The sequence below is a fragment of the Bombina bombina genome, chromosome 8 (assembly GCF_027579735.1).
Source record: "Bombina bombina isolate aBomBom1 chromosome 8, aBomBom1.pri, whole genome shotgun sequence".
In the NCBI taxonomy this organism is placed as follows: Eukaryota; Metazoa; Chordata; class Amphibia; order Anura; family Bombinatoridae; genus Bombina; species Bombina bombina.
This window is the reverse complement of record NC_069506.1, coordinates 158,065,881-158,085,935: the sequence shown is the minus strand read 5'-3', so window position 1 is coordinate 158,085,935 and position 20,055 is coordinate 158,065,881.

The window sequence follows — 20,055 nt, the reverse complement described above, 5'->3', positions numbered from 1 at the left end:
CCAGGCCATTCTGGACTCTAGACGTTGGCTTGGTGAACTGCAGTATCTGGTTCATTGGTCCGGGTACGACTCTTCGGAGGACTCTTGGGAACCCGCCTCAAATCTCTCTGCAGATAGGTTGGTCTCTTTGTTTCATCGGAGGCATCCGGATTGTCCTTCTCCCTGAAACCTCTTTGATGTTTCCTTGGGGGGGGAGTATGTCATGGTCCTATCTCACACATTCCACCTTAATATATACTTTGCCATATCAAGCCTATACCACCTTAACATTGTCTCCTCCTGCCTATAAAGCCTGCACTGTCTAATTACTCTTTGCTGGTTTATTGAAGTGATTAACTCACAACTCCAGCTTGTATCCTGGTGTAAGAAAGTACTCGGCTGCATTTAAACTACTTCACTTGCACACCTTGGCAAAAGCGCTGCTTGTTGTCTTCCTACCTGGCTTCCTCTGACGTCACTGCAAGCCATTCACTCCTCACACGCTGCTCAGGCCTGGCAGCGTTCCAACTTCACAGCGTGCACAGACTTCCAGCTGCTCTGACACAGCCTTCCGGATCTCAAGCACTCACAGTGCCTTCAGCTTGCAACAAGTATAGCGACACATGAGGTTATCAGGTTCCGTATAAGCTTTTACTTGTAGTGTTCTAAGTCTGCTAATCTCACTACTTCCATATTTAAGCTTGCCATAATATTGACATTCCTCTATGTGTTACACTGTATAAATCTGCCAGCAAGCTACTAGCACTACCATTACTAAATGGTTATATTAACTCCTCACCTGCAGTGTGCCATATTAAACATGCTATGAGTACTAATCAGGGTATTTTCCTTAACTAGTTACTGCTCCTGTCTTGAGAAATATATATCCTTTGTTCTGCCTCTAAAGCATTCCTGTATTCATTACTCTTTGATATTGGAAGCTTATTGAGGCAATATAAATACAGATTAGGATTATATGCTTCCTTACTAGCAAGCATATTTCCCAGTTTGTTACATTAACATATTACCACAGTTCTACTTCTAAAGTACTAAAGATAAGTAAAGAATTGTCACATAAACAAGTGATTTCTTACACCCTCCACCCTCTCCCTACTACACATAGCGGTGCTTACCCGCTGAATCTCCTCCTCCCCGCCCCACTACATACGTATTCACGCTCCTTTTGAAGCTCTTAAAGAGCTAGACTTCTGGTCATCAGACATCTATTCTTTTCTATATTTTTGGTCCATGGGGCCTAAAATTGGGTTTCTAACTGGCCAGCTATACATGATACACTATTAAAAAATGAGGTCTCATTAACCTTTCACCAATGTATTATATAGAGACCGAATTGTTTCGGTTAATTGTGTTTGTATTACGATCTTTTGACAAAAAGGTGTTCTGTGTTTTATGTATATTTTATGCAAAAACCTCAATAAAAAATTATTAATAAAAAAAAATCATAAGCATGGCTATCTTAGCGGTTAGATATCTAATCTTGAAGAAATGGAAATGAAAAGCCACTCTGAGTTTAACTGAAGTTAAAAATTGCTTAAAAAAGCGATGTATCATTGAACAACTCGATACTAACCTACAAAATGACAAAGACATAAAGAGCTTTTTCTCCAAGTGGTCACAATTTATCAAAGCACTTACTCCTAGCGAGATTGAGTATATAATTTATCCCTTTAAAGACAGCGAACTTATTCTACTAGGGATATGGTAAACTCTGAACATGTCCTATTTGTTCCCCTACAAACCGATGTAGCCTCCGCCTTTCCCCTTTTTTTTTTTTTTTTTCTCCTTGTTTTGTTTTTGTCTTTGTCTCTGTACATGTGTTTCCCGAGATATGCGTTTTTTTTTTTTGTTTTTTTTTTTTTTTTTGTGTTTTGTTTTGTCTGTGTACATGTCTTGAATTTTGTTGATCATAATTGTTTGTTTCGGAAAAAATAAAACCTTGGTCTCCAGTCAGGGGTAATTTAAGATGAGCCGCAGCTTATAGTATAGGCTCTAAGGACCTTATTTTCTAGAGCAGGTAGCAGTGGTATTTTGGTTTACATAGTCTTTTTATATTTGGGCAACTGCCTAAGGGGAGGGCTGATCATGAAGCACTTATAAGTACGCAACACAGCCTTAAACATGGTTTTATGCTTTGTGTTTTTTTGTTTTTTTTCTTGTTTGTTTTTCCTCTTGCAAGCTTGGCCTGTACTTTGCCCCTTATCTTGTAAACAGTGAGTTAACACCTGCTCCTTTTTTTTTTGTACCCTGAACTGGATTACCAATAAAAGAATATAAATATTAAAAAAAATAAAATTGCATGCTTTATCTAAATAATTAAAGAAAAAAATTGGGTTTAGTATCCCTTGAAAAGCTAAAGGGAAATACATAATTTTGTTTGTTTGCTATTTTAAATATCTGCCTTAAAAGAGTTTAAAATAATATCACATGGTTTAATGGTTGAAAATTAAGTCGCATTAAGATTTATTTTACACAGCTTGTGCCGGGCAGTGGTTGGGCGATTTATAGCTTTCTTTTACTGATACAAGTCACATACCAAAGATTCATTAATGTTGTTTTAAATGGATATGAAACCCATTTTTTTTTTCTATCATGGTTCAGATAGAGCATGCACTTTTAGGCAACTTTCTAATTTACTCCTATTATCAATTTGTCTTCGTTCTCTTGGTATCTTTATTTGAAATTCAAAGCTTAGGAGCCAGACCATTTTTTGGTACACCACCTGGGTAGCGCTTGCTGATTGGTGGCTAAATGTATGTGCTCAGATACTAATCTTACTGACTTATTGTGTTTCCTATAAGGCTCCAACTGCAGTTTTGTCTCTCCAGTTAACTCCCTACAGACTAAATGTCCCAAAGGACTGTTCTGTATATGTGGCCATAAACTTGTCTGTTATACTCCGTAACGTGACTATTTGTTTTATGGATATTGTAATGCCAGGCATTTGGATCCTACATCCCTTACCACAATAGTGTCACAGTATAATGGGTATTCCTTTGGAAGGGCCATACAGTCAGTTATATGAGCTTATATGAATCAAGAGAACAGGGATAGAGAGTTGAACAAACTCAGACAACTTGTTGCATACATTGGGGCCTAGTTATCAAGCCGTCAACCTCAAATACGCTGCGTATTCCGCAGCGTATTTGTGGCGAGGCTGATACGCCTTAGTTATCAAAGGCTCGAGACCGGCAAAAGTAGAATTTTGTGACGTAAGCTTCGATCCGCCGGACTCAGTCAGACACAGATCGATTCTTACGTCACTCCAGATGTTCCGCACACAAGTGCGGCACATTCTCACTACTTTTGCTAGCTATCAAAAAACTAGCAGGTACGCTCGGCACTTTTACGGCCCAGCGTACCTGGTTTTCAAAGCGCCAGCCTGGAGGCGGCGGATCCCATAGGAATCAATGGGAGTCTGACCATAGCGAAAGTACAAGTTCGCTGCTGACAGACATCCCATTGATTTCTATGGGAGCTGTCTACACCTAACACCCTAACATGTACCCCGAGTCTAAACACCACTAATCTGACCCCCCCTACACCGCCGCAACTAAATAAAGTTATTACCCCCTAAACCGCCGCTCCCGGAGCCCACCGCAAGCTACTCTATACATATTAACCCCTAAACCGCCGCTCCCGGAGCCCACCGCAACTATAATAAATGTATTAACCCCTAAACCGCCGCTCCCTGAACCCGCCGCAACCTATATTAAATGTATTAACCCCTATCCTGCCCCCCCTACACCGTCGCCACCTATAATACATTTATTAACCCCTAATCTGCCCCCCCTACACCGTCGCAACCTATAATAAATTTATTAACCCCTATCCTGCCCCCCACTACGCCGCCGCCACTGTAATAAAATTATTAACCCCTAAACCTAACCCTAACCCTAACGCCCCCTAACTTAAATATTAATTAAATAAATCTAAATAAATTAACTCTTATTAACTAAATGAATCCTATTTAAAACTAAATACTTACCTTTAAAATAAACCCTAATATAGCTACAATATAAATAATAATTATATTCTAGCTATCTTAGGATTTATTTTTATTTTACAGGTACCTTTCAATTTATTTTAACCATGTACAATAGCTATTAAATAGTTATTAACTATTTAATAGCTTACCTAGCTAAAATAAAGAGAAATGTACCTGTGAAATAAATCCTAACCTAAGTTACAATTACACCTAACACTACACTATACTTTAATAAATTATTCCTATTTAAAAATAAATACTTACCTGTAAAATAAACCCTAAGATAGCTACAATGTAATTAATAATTATATTATAGCTATCTTAGGATTTATATTTATTTTACAGGTAACTTTGTATTTATTTTAGCTAGTTAGAATAGTTATTAAATAGTTATTAACTATTTAATAACTACCTAGCTAAAAGAAATACAAAATTACCTGTAAAATAAATCCTAACTTAAGTTACAATTAAACCTAATACTACACTATCATTAAATTAACTAAATAAACTACCTACAAAGAACTACAATGAAATACAATTACATAAACTAACTAAAGTACAAAAAATAAAAAAAGCTAAGTTACAAAAAATAAAAAATTAAGTTACAAACATGTTAAAAATATTACAACAATTTTAAGCTACTTACACCTAATCTAAGCCCCCTAATAAAATAACAAACCCCCCCAAAATAAAAAAAAATCCCTACCCTATTCTAAATTACATAAATTTCAAAGCTCTTTTACCTTACCAGCCCTTAAAAGGGCCATTTGTGGGGGCATGCCCCAAAAAGTTCAGCTCTTTTGCCTGTAAAAGAAAAATACAACCCCCCCCCCAACATTAAAACCCACCACCCACATACCCCTAATCTAACCCAAACCCCCCTTACAAAAACCTAACACTAATCCCCTGAAGATCATCCTACCTTGAGTCGTCTTCACTCAGCCGAGCCACCGATGGAACTGAAGAGGACATCCGGAGCGGAAGAAGTTAATCCTCCAAGCGGCGCTGAAGAAATCTTCCATCCGATGAAGTCATCATCCAGGCGGCGCTGAAGAAGTCTTCGATCCGGCCGATGTCATCTTCAAAGAGGCGCTGAAGAGGTCTTCTATCCGGGCGAAGTCATCTTCCAAGCCGGGTCTTGAATCTTCCTTCCGCCGACGCGGAACCACCTTCTTCACCGACGGACTACGACGAATGACGGCTCCTTTAAGGGACGTCATCCAAGATGGCGTCCCCTCAATTCCGATTGGCTGATAGGATTCTATCAGCCAATCGGAATTAAGGTAGGAAAATCTGATTGGCTGATGGAATCAGCCAATCAGATTCAAGTTCAATCCGATTGGCTGATCCAATCAGCCAATCAGATTGAGCTCGCATTCTATTGGCTGATCGGAACAGCCAATAGAATGCGAGCTCAATCTGATTGGCTGATTCCATCAGCCAATCAGATTTTCCTACCTTAATTCCGATTGGCTGATAGAATCCTATCAGCCAATCGGAATTGAGGGGACGCCATCTTGGATGACGTCCCTTAAAGGAGCCGTCATTCGTCGTAGTCCGTCGGTGAAGAAGGTGGTTCCGCGTCGGCGGAAGGAAGATTCAAGACCCGGCTTGGAAGATGACTTCGCCCGGATAGAAGACCTCTTCAGCGCCTCTTTGAAGATGACATCGGCCGGATCGAAGACTTCTTCAGCGCCGCCTGGATGATGACTTCATCGGATGGAAGATTTCTTCAGCGCCGCTTGGAGGATTAACTTCTTCCGCTCCGGATGTCCTCTTCAGTTCCATCGGTGGCTCGGCTGAGTGAAGACGACTCAAGGTAGGATGATCTTCAGGGGATTAGTGTTAGGTTTTTGTAAGGGGGGTTTGGGTTAGATTAGGGGTATGTGGGTGGTGGGTTTTAATGTTGGGGGGGTTGTATTTTTATTTTACAGGCAAAAGAGCTGAACTTTTTGGGGCATGCCCCCACAAATGGCCCTTTTAAGGGCTGGTAAGGTAAAAGAGCTTTGAAATGTATGTAATTTAGAATAGGGTAGGGATTTTTTTTATTTTGGGGGGTTTGTTATTTTATTAGGGGGCTTAGATTAGGTGTAAGTAGCTTAAAATTGTTGTAATATTTTTAACATGTTTGTAACTTAATTTTTTATTTTTTGTAACTTAGCTTTTTTTATTTTTTGTACTTTAGTTAGTTTATGTAATTGTATTTCATTGTAGTTCTTTGTAGGTAGTTTATTTAGTTAATTTAATGATAGTGTAGTATTAGGTTTAATTGTAACTTAAGTTAGGATTTATTTTACAGGTAATTTTATATTTCTTTTAGCTAGGTAGTTATTAAATAGTTAATAACTATTTAATAACTATTCTAACTAGCTAAAATAAATACAAAGTTACCTGTAAAATAAATATAAATCCTAAGATAGCTAGAATATAATTATTAATTATATTGTAGCTATCTTAGGGTTTATTTTACAGGTAAGTATTTAGTTTAAATAGGAATAATTTATTAAAGTATAGTGTAGTGTTAGGTGTAATTGTAACTTAGGTTAGGATTTATTTCACAGGTACATTTCTCTTTATTTTAGCTAGGTAAGCTATTAAATAGTTAATAACTATTTAATAGTTATTGTACATGGTTAAAATAAATTGAAAGGTACCTGTAAAATAAAAATAAATCCTAAGATAGCTAGAATATAATTATTATTTATATTGTAGCTATATTAGGGTTTATTTTAAAGGTAAGTATTTAGTTTTAAATAGGATTCATTTAGTTAATAAGAGTTAATTTATTTAGATTTATTTAATTAATATTTAAGTTAGGGGGGCGTTATGGTTAGGGTTAGACTTAGGTTTAGGGGTTAATCATTTTATTACAGTGGCGGCGGCGTAGTGGGGGGCAGGATAGGGGTTAATAAATTTATTATAGGTTGCGGCGGGTTCATGGAGCGGCGGTTTAGGGGTTAAACTATTTATTTAGTTGCGGAGAGGTGCGGGATCAGCAGGATAGGGGTTAATAATTTTATAATAGAGGGCGACGGTATAGGGGGGGCAGGATAGGGGTTACTAGGTATAATGTAGGTGGCAGCGGTGTCCGGGAGCGGCGGTTTAGGGGTTAATACATTTATCAGAGTTGCGGCAGGGTCTAGGAGTGGCGGTTTAGGGGTTAGTAACTTTATTGAGTTGCGGGGGGCTCCGGGGGCGCCGGTATAGGGGGTAGAACAGTGCAGTTTAGTGTGAGTGCTTAGTGACAGGCTAGCAATAAAGCTGGGAAAAAGCCGAAGGGCAGCGAGATCGGATGAGTGATAACTGTCACAGTCCGCTGCTCATCGCCCCGCGGCTTTTTGACAGCTTTATTTGATAACTTAGGCGTATTTTTTCAGGTCCGCGGCGGCGAAGGTAGGCGAGCTTAGGCGGACGTATTGGGCCGGCGAAGCCAGAAAAGTAGACGGCTTGATAACTAGCCCCCACTGTATCCCTGGCTTTGTGGCCATGTTAAGGGGTATTTTTAAATTACATGCTAAAATCACTGATTTGTTATTTAGATGGGTCACCAGCTATCCCTTTATTCTTCTCTTTAACGCCTTACCTAGCCCTTTGGCTGCAGTACATCCTACGGATGGTCTTGAGCTATATTATAGGAGCAGGCCACGAACAGGCCGCAATCCATCCCCTACCTTGATGGCCCAACTAGTTGTAGACCATCTTTCCTATTACCTCTTTCATTCCCTATTCCTCTGGTAACCAGTAAATGTGAATGAAAATGCGAAAAGGTGTTATGAAGTGTTCTATCTAGAAATGCAGTGAAAGTATTTTGTTTACTCTCTGTGAAAGTATTTTATAGAATGATGGTTGACAGTGTTATATTACTTTGTATTTATACTTTTTTGTTTTATCCTCCCTAGGTGCAGAGGTTTCCCAACTCCCTGTGGTTCCAGCTGACAGATTGCTGCCAGAAGCCTGACCTAGATACTACTGAAATGGACAGTTTACCTATGCAAATGGCCAGGGTTTATAATTTCTGTCACAATTGATGGGAGGGGGTTTTACTCCTTATCCTATATGTATGCAGTAGATTAGTAGAGGCCTTGATCACCTGGCACTGTAGGGCAGCCAGGAATACCGGTGAGGACTCTTATTACTTAATATATTTTAAGAGAACAATATAATGTATAATATTTGTTATAATATAATAGTTGTTATTAGCCCAAGTTACATAAAATGTAGCAAAGAAAATAGTTTATCTAGAGAAATGAATCTCACCTTTATCAACAAAAGTTTTATGGTACTGTTTATAAGTTTCCTCACGTAGTAAGAGCTCACTACTCTTTAGTTTGTCTATTAGGGAAGTCCTGCTAGCAGTAATAAAACATCAGCCTTTAAGCAAATTACTGTTGAATGAAATATTCTGGTCTGGCCTTCATTATTTTTCTCCACCTGGTAAGAACCTACTTGGGCTAAATTGCCACATCACCGTGACTAAGCATATAGGATTTAAAAAGACAAACAGACAGATTATGAGTTTTGCGTTATGACTGGCTCGCTAATAACTTGCAAGTTAGTTTCACCGCTCACCTTTCATAGCACTGCTATTACAGGTTTGCAAAAACCCAGCTTGTGCGGGCGATATGGTTGCGTTGAGCTCCATATCTCACCCAAATACAAGCAGTGTTTTGACGTGCTCATGCACGATTTCCCCATATACATCAATGGGGAGAGCCGGCTAAAAAAAAGCCTAACATCTAGCTCCGTAACGCAGCCCCATTGATGTCTATAGGAAAAAATAATAATATTTAAACCTAACACCCTAACACCCTAACATAAACCTCGAGTCTAAACACCCCTAATCTGCTGCCCTCGACATCGCCGACACCTACATTACACTTATTAACCCCTAATCTGCTGCTCCCAATGTCGCTGCCACCTACCTACACTTATTAACCCCTAATCTGCTGCCCCCAACGTCACTGCCGCCACTATACTAAAGTTATTAACCCCTAAACCTCTGGCCTCCCACATCACTAACACTAAATAAATATATTAACCCCTAACGTAACCCTAAGTCTAACCCTAACCCTAACACCCCCTAACTTTAACATAATTCAAATAATTCTAAATAAAACTTACTATTCATAACTAAATAATTCCTATTTAAAAATAAATACTTACCTGTAAAATAAACCCTAAGCTAGCTACAATATAACTAATAATTACATTGGCCTCTAATTATTAAGCTCCGTACTTACCTGCATTCACCGGCCCCAATACGCCCGCCTAAGTTTGCCTTACCTCGCTGCCGCGGACCTGAATATGCTCGCCAAATTTATCAATAAAGCTGTCAAAAAGCCGCGCACCAAGTACGGAGCGATGAGCAGCGGACTGTGATATTTATGTCATTGAACTCACTGCTCTTCGGCTTTTTCCCAGCTTTATTGATACCCCTGTCACTAAGCATCCACACTATACTATACTGTTATACCCCCTATACCACCGCCCCAGGAGCCCCCTGCAACTAAATAAAGATTTTACCCCTATACCGCCACTCCCCGACCCCGCCGCAACTATAATAAATATATTAACCCCTAAACTGCCGCTCCCGGACCCGCCGCCACCTACATAATTCCTACTAACCCATATCCTGCCCCCCCTATACCGCCACCACCTACATTATATTTATTAACCCCTATCCTGCCCCCCCCTATACCGCCGCCACCTATATTAAATTTATGAACCCCTATCCTGCTTCCCCTACACCGCCGCCACTATATTAAACTTATTAACCCCTAAACCTAAGTCTAACCCTAACACCCCCCCTAACTTAAATATTATTTAAATAAATCTAAATAAAAATTAATATTATTAACTAAATTATTCCTATTTAAAAATAAATACTTACCTATAAAATAAACCCTAAGATAGCTACAATATAACTAATAGTTACATTGTAGCTATTTTAGGATTTAATTTTATTTTACAGGCAACTTTGTATTTATTTTAACCAGGTACAATAGTTATTAAATAGTTATTATTTAATAACTACCTAGCTAAAATACTTACAAAATTACCTGTAAAATAAATCCTAACCTAAGTTACAATTAAACCTAACACTACACTATTATTAAATTAATTATAATAAATTGGGCAATGTAAAATAGCTAAATGCCCTTTTAAGGACAATGCCCATCCAAATGCCCTTTTCAGGGCAATGGGGAGCTTAGGTTTATTTAGATAGGATTTTATGCGGCAAGAAGTCTTCATGCGGGCGGCCTCTTCCATCTTTATCCAGCCGGGAAAGTCCTCATCCAGACGGCAAGAAGTCTGCATCCAGATGGCATCTTCTATCTCTATCCATCCGGCGTGGAGCGGGTAAATCCTGAAGACATCCAGTGCGGAGCATCCTCTTTATACGGTTGCCGCCGTAAACTGGAACTTCAATGCAAGTAACATCATCCCAGATGACGTCCCATGCATTCCTATTAGGATTAGAACTGCTAAAATCCTATTGGCTGTTCCAATCAGCCAATAGGATTGAGCTCTCATCCTTGGATGACGTCATTTGCATTGAAGTTCCTGTTTATGGCGGTGACCTATACCGTATGAAGAGGATTATCCATGCCGGATGTCTTCAGGATGGACCCGCTCCATGCCGGATGAATGAAGATAGAATATGCCGTCTGGATGAAGACTTCTTGCTGCCTGGATGAGGACTTTGCTGGCTGGATGAAGATGGAAGAGGCCAACCGGATGAAGACTTCTTGCCGCATGGATGAGGACTTCGCCGGCTTGATGGATCCTTCAAGAACTGTGGGAGTCGGGGGTCGTGTTAGTTTTTTTTTTTAAATGGGTGGGTTTTATTTTTAGTTTAGGGTCTGGTAATGTAAAAGAGCTAAATGTCCTTTTCAGGGCAATGGTTAGCTTAGTTTTTTTAGATAGTTATTTTATTTGGGGGGTGGTTGTGGGGGTGGTGGGTTTTACTGTTGGGGGGTTTACAGGTAAAAGAGCTGATATCTTTGAGGCAATGCACCACAAAAGGCCCTTTTAAGGGCCCTTGGTAGTTCATTGTAGGCTAGGGTTTTTTATTTTGGGGGGGGGGTTTATTTTGATAGGGCTATTAGATTAGGTGTAATTCTTTTTTATTTTTGATAATTTGTTTCTTATTTTTTGTAATTAGTGTTTGTTTTTTATGTAATTTAGTTATTTTTATTTTTAGTAATTTTAGTGTTTATTTTTTATTTTTTATAATGTTAGGTTTTAGTGTAAGGCAGGTTAGGTTTTATTTCACAGGTAAGTTTGTATGTATTTTAACTAGGTAGTTAGTAAATAGTTAATAAATATTTGCATAACTAGTCTACCTAGCTAAAATACATACAAACTTACCTGTGAAATAAAAATAAAACCTAAGCTGGCTACAATATAACTATTAGTTATATTGTAGCTAGCTTAGGTTTTATTTTACAGGTAAGTATGTATTTAGTTTTAAATAGTTATTATTTAGTTAATAATTGTAACTTTAGTTTAGCTCTTTTTTTAATTATGTTAAAGTTAGGGGGTGTCAGGGTTACGTTAGGTTTAGGGGTTAATGGATTTATTTAGTGGTAGTGATGTGGGAGGACAGAGGTTTAGGGGTTAATAATAATAATAAATCTTGCGAGTAACAGGCTTACGAGCCTGAATCATAGTCTCAATAACCTTCACATAAAAATCTCTTCTGGACAAGACTAAGCGTTTAAGCTCCAAGCAGTCAGCTTCAGAGAGGCTAAGTTCGGATGGAGGAAGGGACCCTGAAGAAGATCCTTCCTCTGTGGAAATTTCCATGGGGGAAATGATGACATCTTCACTAGGTCCGCAAACCAAGTTCTGCGAGGCCATGCTGGAGCTATTAGAATCACTGAAACCTGCTATCACCCGAAAAAGGAGGGCAACCGGTGGAAACAGATAAATTATAGAGAAATTCAATGGCACTGCCAGGGCGTCTACCATAGCTGCCTGAGGATCTGTATTTTGTAAGCGGGCATTTAGACAAGATGCCATCAGATCCAGCTCTGGAACTCCTCATTTGAGGGTTAACATCTAGAAAACTTCCGTATGGAGAGCCCATTCCCCTGGATGAAAAGTCTGCCTGCTTAGATAATCTGAATCCCTTTTGTCCACCCCAGGGATATGAATAGCAGAGAGATGAGAATTGTGAGACTCTGCCCACTGAAGAATGCGAGTCACCTTCTTCATAGCTAACAAAGCTCTGAGTTCATCCTTGGTGGTTGATATACGCCTCCAAAGTGATGTTGTTCGATTGAAATCTGATATACCGGACTAAACTTCAGTTGAGGCCAAGCTGTTAGAGCATTGAGAACTGCTCTCAATTCTAGAATACTTATAGGGAGTGCAGATTCCTCCTGAGTCCAAAGTCCCTGAGCTCTTAGGGACCCACAAACTGCTCCCCAGCCTAACAGGCTGGCATTCATGGTCACAATTTCCCAAGAAGTTCTCAGAAAACAAGTGCCCTGAGACAAATGGTCTTGGGAGACAGAGAAATCCTTGTCTGAGAGTCTAAAACTATCCTCTGAGAGAGATCCGTGTGGTCTCCGTTCCACTGATTGAGCATACATTACTGTAGAGGTCTCAGATGGAAGTGAGGAAACTGAATAATGTACATTGATGCCACCATGAGACCAATTACTTCCATGCATACTGCCTCTGATGGACGAACAGAGGACTGAAGAGAACTACAGGCCTCCAGAAGTTTGAATTTTCTGACCTCTGTCAAAAAAATCTTCATAGATACTGAGTCTATGATTGTCCCCAGGAAACATACCCTGGTACCAAGATAGTGTCCAGGTAAGGAGACACAGCAATCTCTAGAGATCTGGCCACAGCCAAAATAACCCCTAGAACCTTCATAAAGATTTGAGGAGAAGTGGCAGGGCTACAAATTGGAAATGCTGATCTAAAAAAGAAAACCTCATGAACCTGAAATGTTCCTTGTGGATAGGCAAATGAAGATATGCATCCTTTAGGTCTATGTGTATATATGTCAGTGTTTATGTGTATGTGTATATATGTCAGTGTATGTGTGTGTGTGTGTCTATATATCAGTGTTTATGTGTGTGTGTATATGTCAGTCTTTATGTTTTGTGTGTGTGTATGTGTATATATATGTCAGTGTTTGTGTGTGTGTGTAAATATGTCAGTGTTTATGTGTGTGTGTATATATGTCAGTCTTTATGTGTCTGTGTATATGTCAGTCTTTATGTGTGTATATATAAGAGTTGCCACCTGTCCAGGATTGACCCGGACAGTTTGGGTTTTGAATTATGTGCCCAGGTTTATGATGAAGTTGTGATCCAGATTTAGCCATTTTATTCAGTTTTTTTGATGATTGCCCTTTAGTGTTCTGGTTGGGCTTGAAGAAAAGGTGTCAATTCTAGTGTATATGCCAGTGTTTATGTGTGTGTATATGACAGTTGGGTAATACTGAGGACTGGAAGAACAATTGCTCACATTTAGTGGAGCCCTTTAAACCACAGGCTACTGCCAGTAGTGCATTGATATTCCTGAGCCTACCTAGGTATGACTTTCATCAAAGGATACAAAGAAAATTAGATAACAGAAGTTAGAAAGTTGTTTAAAATCACATACCTTGCTCTGAATTATGAAAGAAAATGTTGGGGTTTCCTGTCCATTTAATTAGTAGTCAGTGTAAAACTTTATTGAAAAAGTGCAAAAAAATATATTCTCTACTGTAGGTTATACATGATGGAATTTGTGTAATTTACGATATTTTTGTTAAATGTGAATGTATGTACTAGAAAATAAATAAATACACACACACACATTCACACAGCATACACATATATACATACAATCACTACACAGTATACAAATATATACACACACATTCACACACACTACACAGCATACACATATGCACACACACATTCACACACTACACAGCATACACATATTCACACACACTACACAGCATACACATTCACACACTACACAGCATACACATATACACACACACATTCACACACTACATAGCATACACACACACATTCACACACTACACAGCATACACATATACACACACACACACATTCACACACTACATAGCATACACACACATATACACACATTCACACACTACACAGCCTACACATATACACACACACACACATTCACACACTACATAGCATACACACACATATACACACATTCACACACTACACAGCACACACATATTCACACACACTATATAGCATACACACGCACACAATCACACACTGCACAGCACACAGATATTGACACACTACAGAGCATACACATATACAAACACACACTACATCGCATACACATACACACGTTCACACACTACATCGCATACACACACACATGTTCACACACTACACAGCATACACATACACACACGTTCACACACTACACAGCATTCCACACACACTACATATACACACACAGCATACACATATACATGTACACACACACACTACACAACATACACATATTCACACACATAGATACATATAAACACAGATAAGCACACACTAATACATAAACACAGATGTGCAGAAGCACACAGACACACAAACAGAGGTGCACACACATATACATAGGCACACATAAAATTAAGACACACAAACATAGCCACACATAACAGACACACACATATAGACACACAGACACTGTCTGTTTACAAATAAAAACATGGAAAACAAAAACTTTATGAAAAGCTTGAGTGAGAAACAATATGAGGAATAAATCAAGAGCAGTACAGTCGCCTAATCCAATTTAGTGACCCCAGGAGCATTACTACTTACATATACATTAGCAACCCACTGAACTGCATTTAATGAGATTGCGGTTTTATGGCTGCTGGACCCACCATAAGGGTGTTAATGTAGGTCACTGCCCTTATAGCATAACATACAGGTTTTCCATTCCTAACAATGTGCTGAACTGGCTTGAAGAGCTCCCAGTCTCACTCAGTGGGAACTAGTTGTGCTCTGACTTCTTTGTATAACAAAACTAATGAGTGTTGGCATATGTACCTTTAAACGATCTTTGTGTGGGAGACTTGAGCTGTATCCCCTTACAGGACATACCGCTCTTTACACTCAGGCCGTTTGTTTTGATGTACATTTTTTTATCTATAGTGCCGGCTCAGACACACGCCCCACAGCCTACAAAACAATTCCTGACTTCTCCCCTTACAGGACCCTGCTGCCTGCACGTACCACTCTTGACACTCAGGCCATTTGTTTTGATGTACATTTTTTATCAATGGTGCCGACCAACTCAGACATGCAGCCCCACAGCCTACAAAACAATTCCTGACTTCTCTTAGTTACTGAGATGTTCATTTTTGTTCTTGAACTTTGCAAAGAAATTTAGACAGTTGATCCAAATAGAACACATTTTATAGCTAAATAAAAAAAAATGCATATATATATTACAGGACAAAATGTATGTAAATTGGCACTGTGTATCACCCAATGTCCGCACTGCGATATTTTAAAATATTGTTATAAACACACTTTATTATAAAATGCTGGTGAAATTATACAAATATGTCACAAATTAAAATAGTGCACACATGTAAACTTCAATGAAGGGAGGGGGCAGCAGGACAATTGCCATGATTATCAGTGAGTCAGTGACAAATTCAATCTACATAGAAAGAGTTATTATTAAATCCGGTATTAGCAGTGTGATTGTAATACAATCACATTGGACAAAAGGATGAAGGTAGCACTCTCAGCAACTGGAAAACACCTTTAATAGGAGCAACGTTTCGAGGCTACTTGCCTCTTTCTCAAGCTTACACAAACTGAAAAGTGAACAAGACTTTATTCACATGGCAATTAGTGGAGGGCCAATCCCCAAGCTCACAAGGGGCATGTGCACTATGACATCACACTCACAGAGAAAAATTCAATTGTTAACCCATAAGAGACTAACTGGAGGATTGGTCCAATAACTAAATACAATAATAAAACAAAAGCAATTACACAGAGACTGGAGATAGCATAATAGGATCAAAAATAAAAATGTTAAACAAAAATAAAAAGCAAAATACTTAAACAGCAACATTATTTTAAATTAGTGGCAAGAGATCAAACTCTCTATTGAGTCCTTTAAGTGACATGGTGTCTAATTGCCAAATCCATTTGGCCTCTCTATACAATAAGTCTCTCAACCTGTCTCCTCCTCTGGGTTTTTTATTGACATGGTCAATCACCATGAATCTTTATTGATTGGCTTGATGGCCTTTTTCCAGAAAATGTGAGGGGACAGGAAGATGAGACAATTTCATATTGCCAATACTGGACTTGTGCTGACAGAAGCGGTCCTTGACCTTCTGGGTGGTCTCGCCTATGTATAGTAAACCACATGGGCACTTAAGGGCATAGACTATGTATGTAGAGTTACATGTAAAATACCCTGGGATCTTAAATTTCTTGCCTGTGTATGGGTGAGATATTTCTCCACCTTTAATTATGCTGTTACATTGTGCACACCCCAGGCATGGAAAAGTTCCATTCCTAGGGGTACCCAAAAACGTTTGACCCTTAATAGAGGTATTAACATATGCATGCACCAATTTTTTGCCCATAGTATTGCCTTTACGATAAGCTGCTCGTGGGACTTCTTTAAATTCTGAAATCTCTGGACAGGCCTCCTTCAGCACAAACCAATATTTTTTGATTATATGAAAAATGCTCTTACTCATGGTACTAAAAGTACTCACAAAAGAGATCCTATTTGAATACCCTGTGTTTTTAGCTACAGGATCAACAGTAGTATCTACCTGGATCTGATTAAGTTCATGTGGGCTATACCCTCTCTTGATGAATTTCTCCACCATCTGACCTGATCTTGCCTGACGTTTCTCTGGGTCACTGACAATTCTATTAACTCGTATGAGTTCGGACTTGGGTACGCTTTTGAATGTTCTAGGGGGGTGAAAGCTAGATCTATGCAACAAAGTGTTGCGATCAGTAGGCTTTGTGTATAAATCTGTCTCCAATTTACCTCCTGAGAGATATACCATGGTGTCAAGGAACTCAATATTAGTGATACTTGTTTTTGCACTAAATCTTAAAAATTGCTAACACCGGATTTAATAATATTAAATGTACCGCAAATGTTATGCAGTTTTTTTTTAAACTTATTTTCATAATGTTATTGTGCTCACTGCTTCGTAAACACACACTCACACAGTCACTCTGTGTCAGATACCCACCTCCTGGACTAGAGACCTAGATCACTGGCGTCGTGAAAGCATCCTCAGAGACACTTTGCCACAGCTGTTCCCCGGCCACATGCCTCGCTGTCCGCACTGAGAGAGTCAGGCCAGATTACACAGCACATGTAGTCACATGCGCCAATAACTGCACTGACTGACTGTGCCGGTATTGGGTGAAATTTTGGTCACGTGATTACCATTTGGTGGAGGGCACAATAGGAATTAATTTTTTTTTTTTTTTAAATCAACAATACTGCAGTCCGGGGCTGGCGGGGGGCAAGCCATTTTTTAGGTGGGGCAAATGCCCCACGTTGCCCCCCTGTAGTGACGCCACTGCTTTAGAGGCTTGATCCTATCCTGGATTTTCTCTATAGTAGTCTCCTCTGAAATTAGATCAGACAATGAGTCACACCAATAAGAGGCTGCACCAGCAACTGTCACAATACTAGCAACTGGTTGCCACATCAAACTTTGATGAAGAAACCTTCTTAAATAACCCTCCAGTTTATTATCCATAGTGTCTCTAAAAGAGGAACTATCCTCAAGAGGAATAACAGTTCTCTTGGCTAAGGTAGATATAGCACCCTCTCCTCTAGGAACAAAGCATCACAGATCCCGCAATTGATCAGCCACCGGAAACATTTTTTAAACACAGGAGATGGGTTAAAAGGAACACTGGCTTCTCCCATTCCTGAGATATAATGTCAGACATGTGATCTGGAACAGGAAAAACCTCCACAAATTTAGGTTTGACATAAAAAACTCTATTTAGTTTATTAGCCCTTTTAGGAGCCTCTGCAACTGTTTCAGAGTCGTCCAAAGTAGCTAAAACCTCCTCTAAAAGTAAACAGAGATGCTTCAGTTTAAATTTAAAATTAACCTCCTCAGAATCTACTGTACTAGGAACTGCAGATTTTGAATCAGAGATCTCGTCCTCAGAAGCTGCAGAGGAATGATCCTCGCTAGATAAATGAGAAAAATGAGAAAGACTAACCAAATCTGTCTTGGCAGAATCAGAACCCATAGAAATGTTCTTAGATTTCCTCTTCTTTTTACCAGAACTAGGTAAAGCACTTAGGGCAGCAGAAACTGTAGAAGTCAACTGTACAGCAAAATCTTTAGGCAAACAAACACTACCAGAAACTGACTGAGAGGAACCACAGGGCACTGCATGTGAATCTGTCAAAGACTGGGACATGTTAGAAGAAGGCTGACAGAGAAAGCTTGGGTCGGCATTCATAATAAATAAAATAGCCCTTTATATCCCTTATACTCTAATTTCAATATAAAAAATTAGAATAAAATTCTAAGCATAGATAAATAATTATTAAAACTGGCACCCCCAGCCATGCTGGAGAGACTAACCCAACCTGTAACCAGGAATTCAATCCACATCAGTAGATAAATGCTGTTCAAACTGCAGATCCTAGAAAGCTGCAAACATCAGAGTGAAGCAATAGGCAGAAAAGTTATCTTAAAGGGACAGTTTACCCCCCAAAAATCTCCCATTTAAATTGTTCCTAATTATTCATTTACCTGCTAGAGTGTATTAAATTGTTTACAAGTAGCTCCTGTACCCCTATTTTGGCCTTTGAAATAGCTGATTTAGCTTGTGGTTTCCAAACCTATACTGAAAGCTTTGATACTGGAGTCTCATCTGTTGAATAGCCTAAGTAAACACAGCCAATAGTAGAAATTAAACTCACAGTGGGGTGCAGGATAGTTAAGTAATAAAATGATAACTTTCCATTGTTCTCTCTATGTATTGAGCTTTAGTTTTCCAGACAAATCTATACTATAATTGTGTTTGTAATGTCCGTCACTGTTGGCAGTTGCGCATGCATCCTCAATGGAATGTTGGCAGTGCGAGGAGAAAAGAATTCACCTGGATGCAGCAAAGCTGCATCCAGGTAAATAGAATCCACCGGGATGCAGCGCAAGCTGCATCCCGCTGGATTCAGTGAAGGCAAACAGAGCATTACAAAAGCAGCAACTAATAGCCCACATTAAAGTATTTAAAAAAAAAAAAACTAACTGCCCGCATCAAGTATTACAAAAAAACCTAACCGCCTGCATTAATTTTTTAAAAAATACCGCCCGCTCGAAATATAACAAAAAAAACCTACGCAAAGTATTAACTCCTAAACCGCAAAACCCCTACATCGCTATAAACCTATTTTCCCTATTAACCCCTAAACCGCAAAATCCCTACATCGCAATAAAACTATTTACCCTACGAACCCCTAAACTGCAAATCCCCTACATCGCAATAAATATTTATCCTATCAACCCCTAAACTGCAAAACCCCTACATCGCAATAAACCTAATTAACTTAACCCCTAAACTGCAAAACTCCCACATCGCAATAAACCTAAGTAACATATTAACCCTTAAACCACCAAAACCCACAATGCAAATAACTATTTAAATAACTAAGTACACTAACCTAACACCCCCTAAACTAAACCCCCCTAACCTAACACCCCCTAACCTAACAACCCATTAAATAAACCCATATTACCTAAACTAATAAATTCTAACGCCTAGATTACGAGTTTTGCGTTAGAAGGGGTGCGCAAATTCACACAACTAATACACATTTCACACATACTAATTACTAACAAAGCACACCTGGACAGAATTTACAAGGCAAACCGGTACATCATTAAACATTTACATAGGGTATATAAGCACGCTACAAGCATAGCATCTTTGACTGTGTTGCTGGTTGGTTTTTGGAGATTATAGAGAGAGATTTAGTGCATTGTTGTGAGAGTTAGTGTGAGTTAGTGTTCTTGTGAGAGTTAGTAA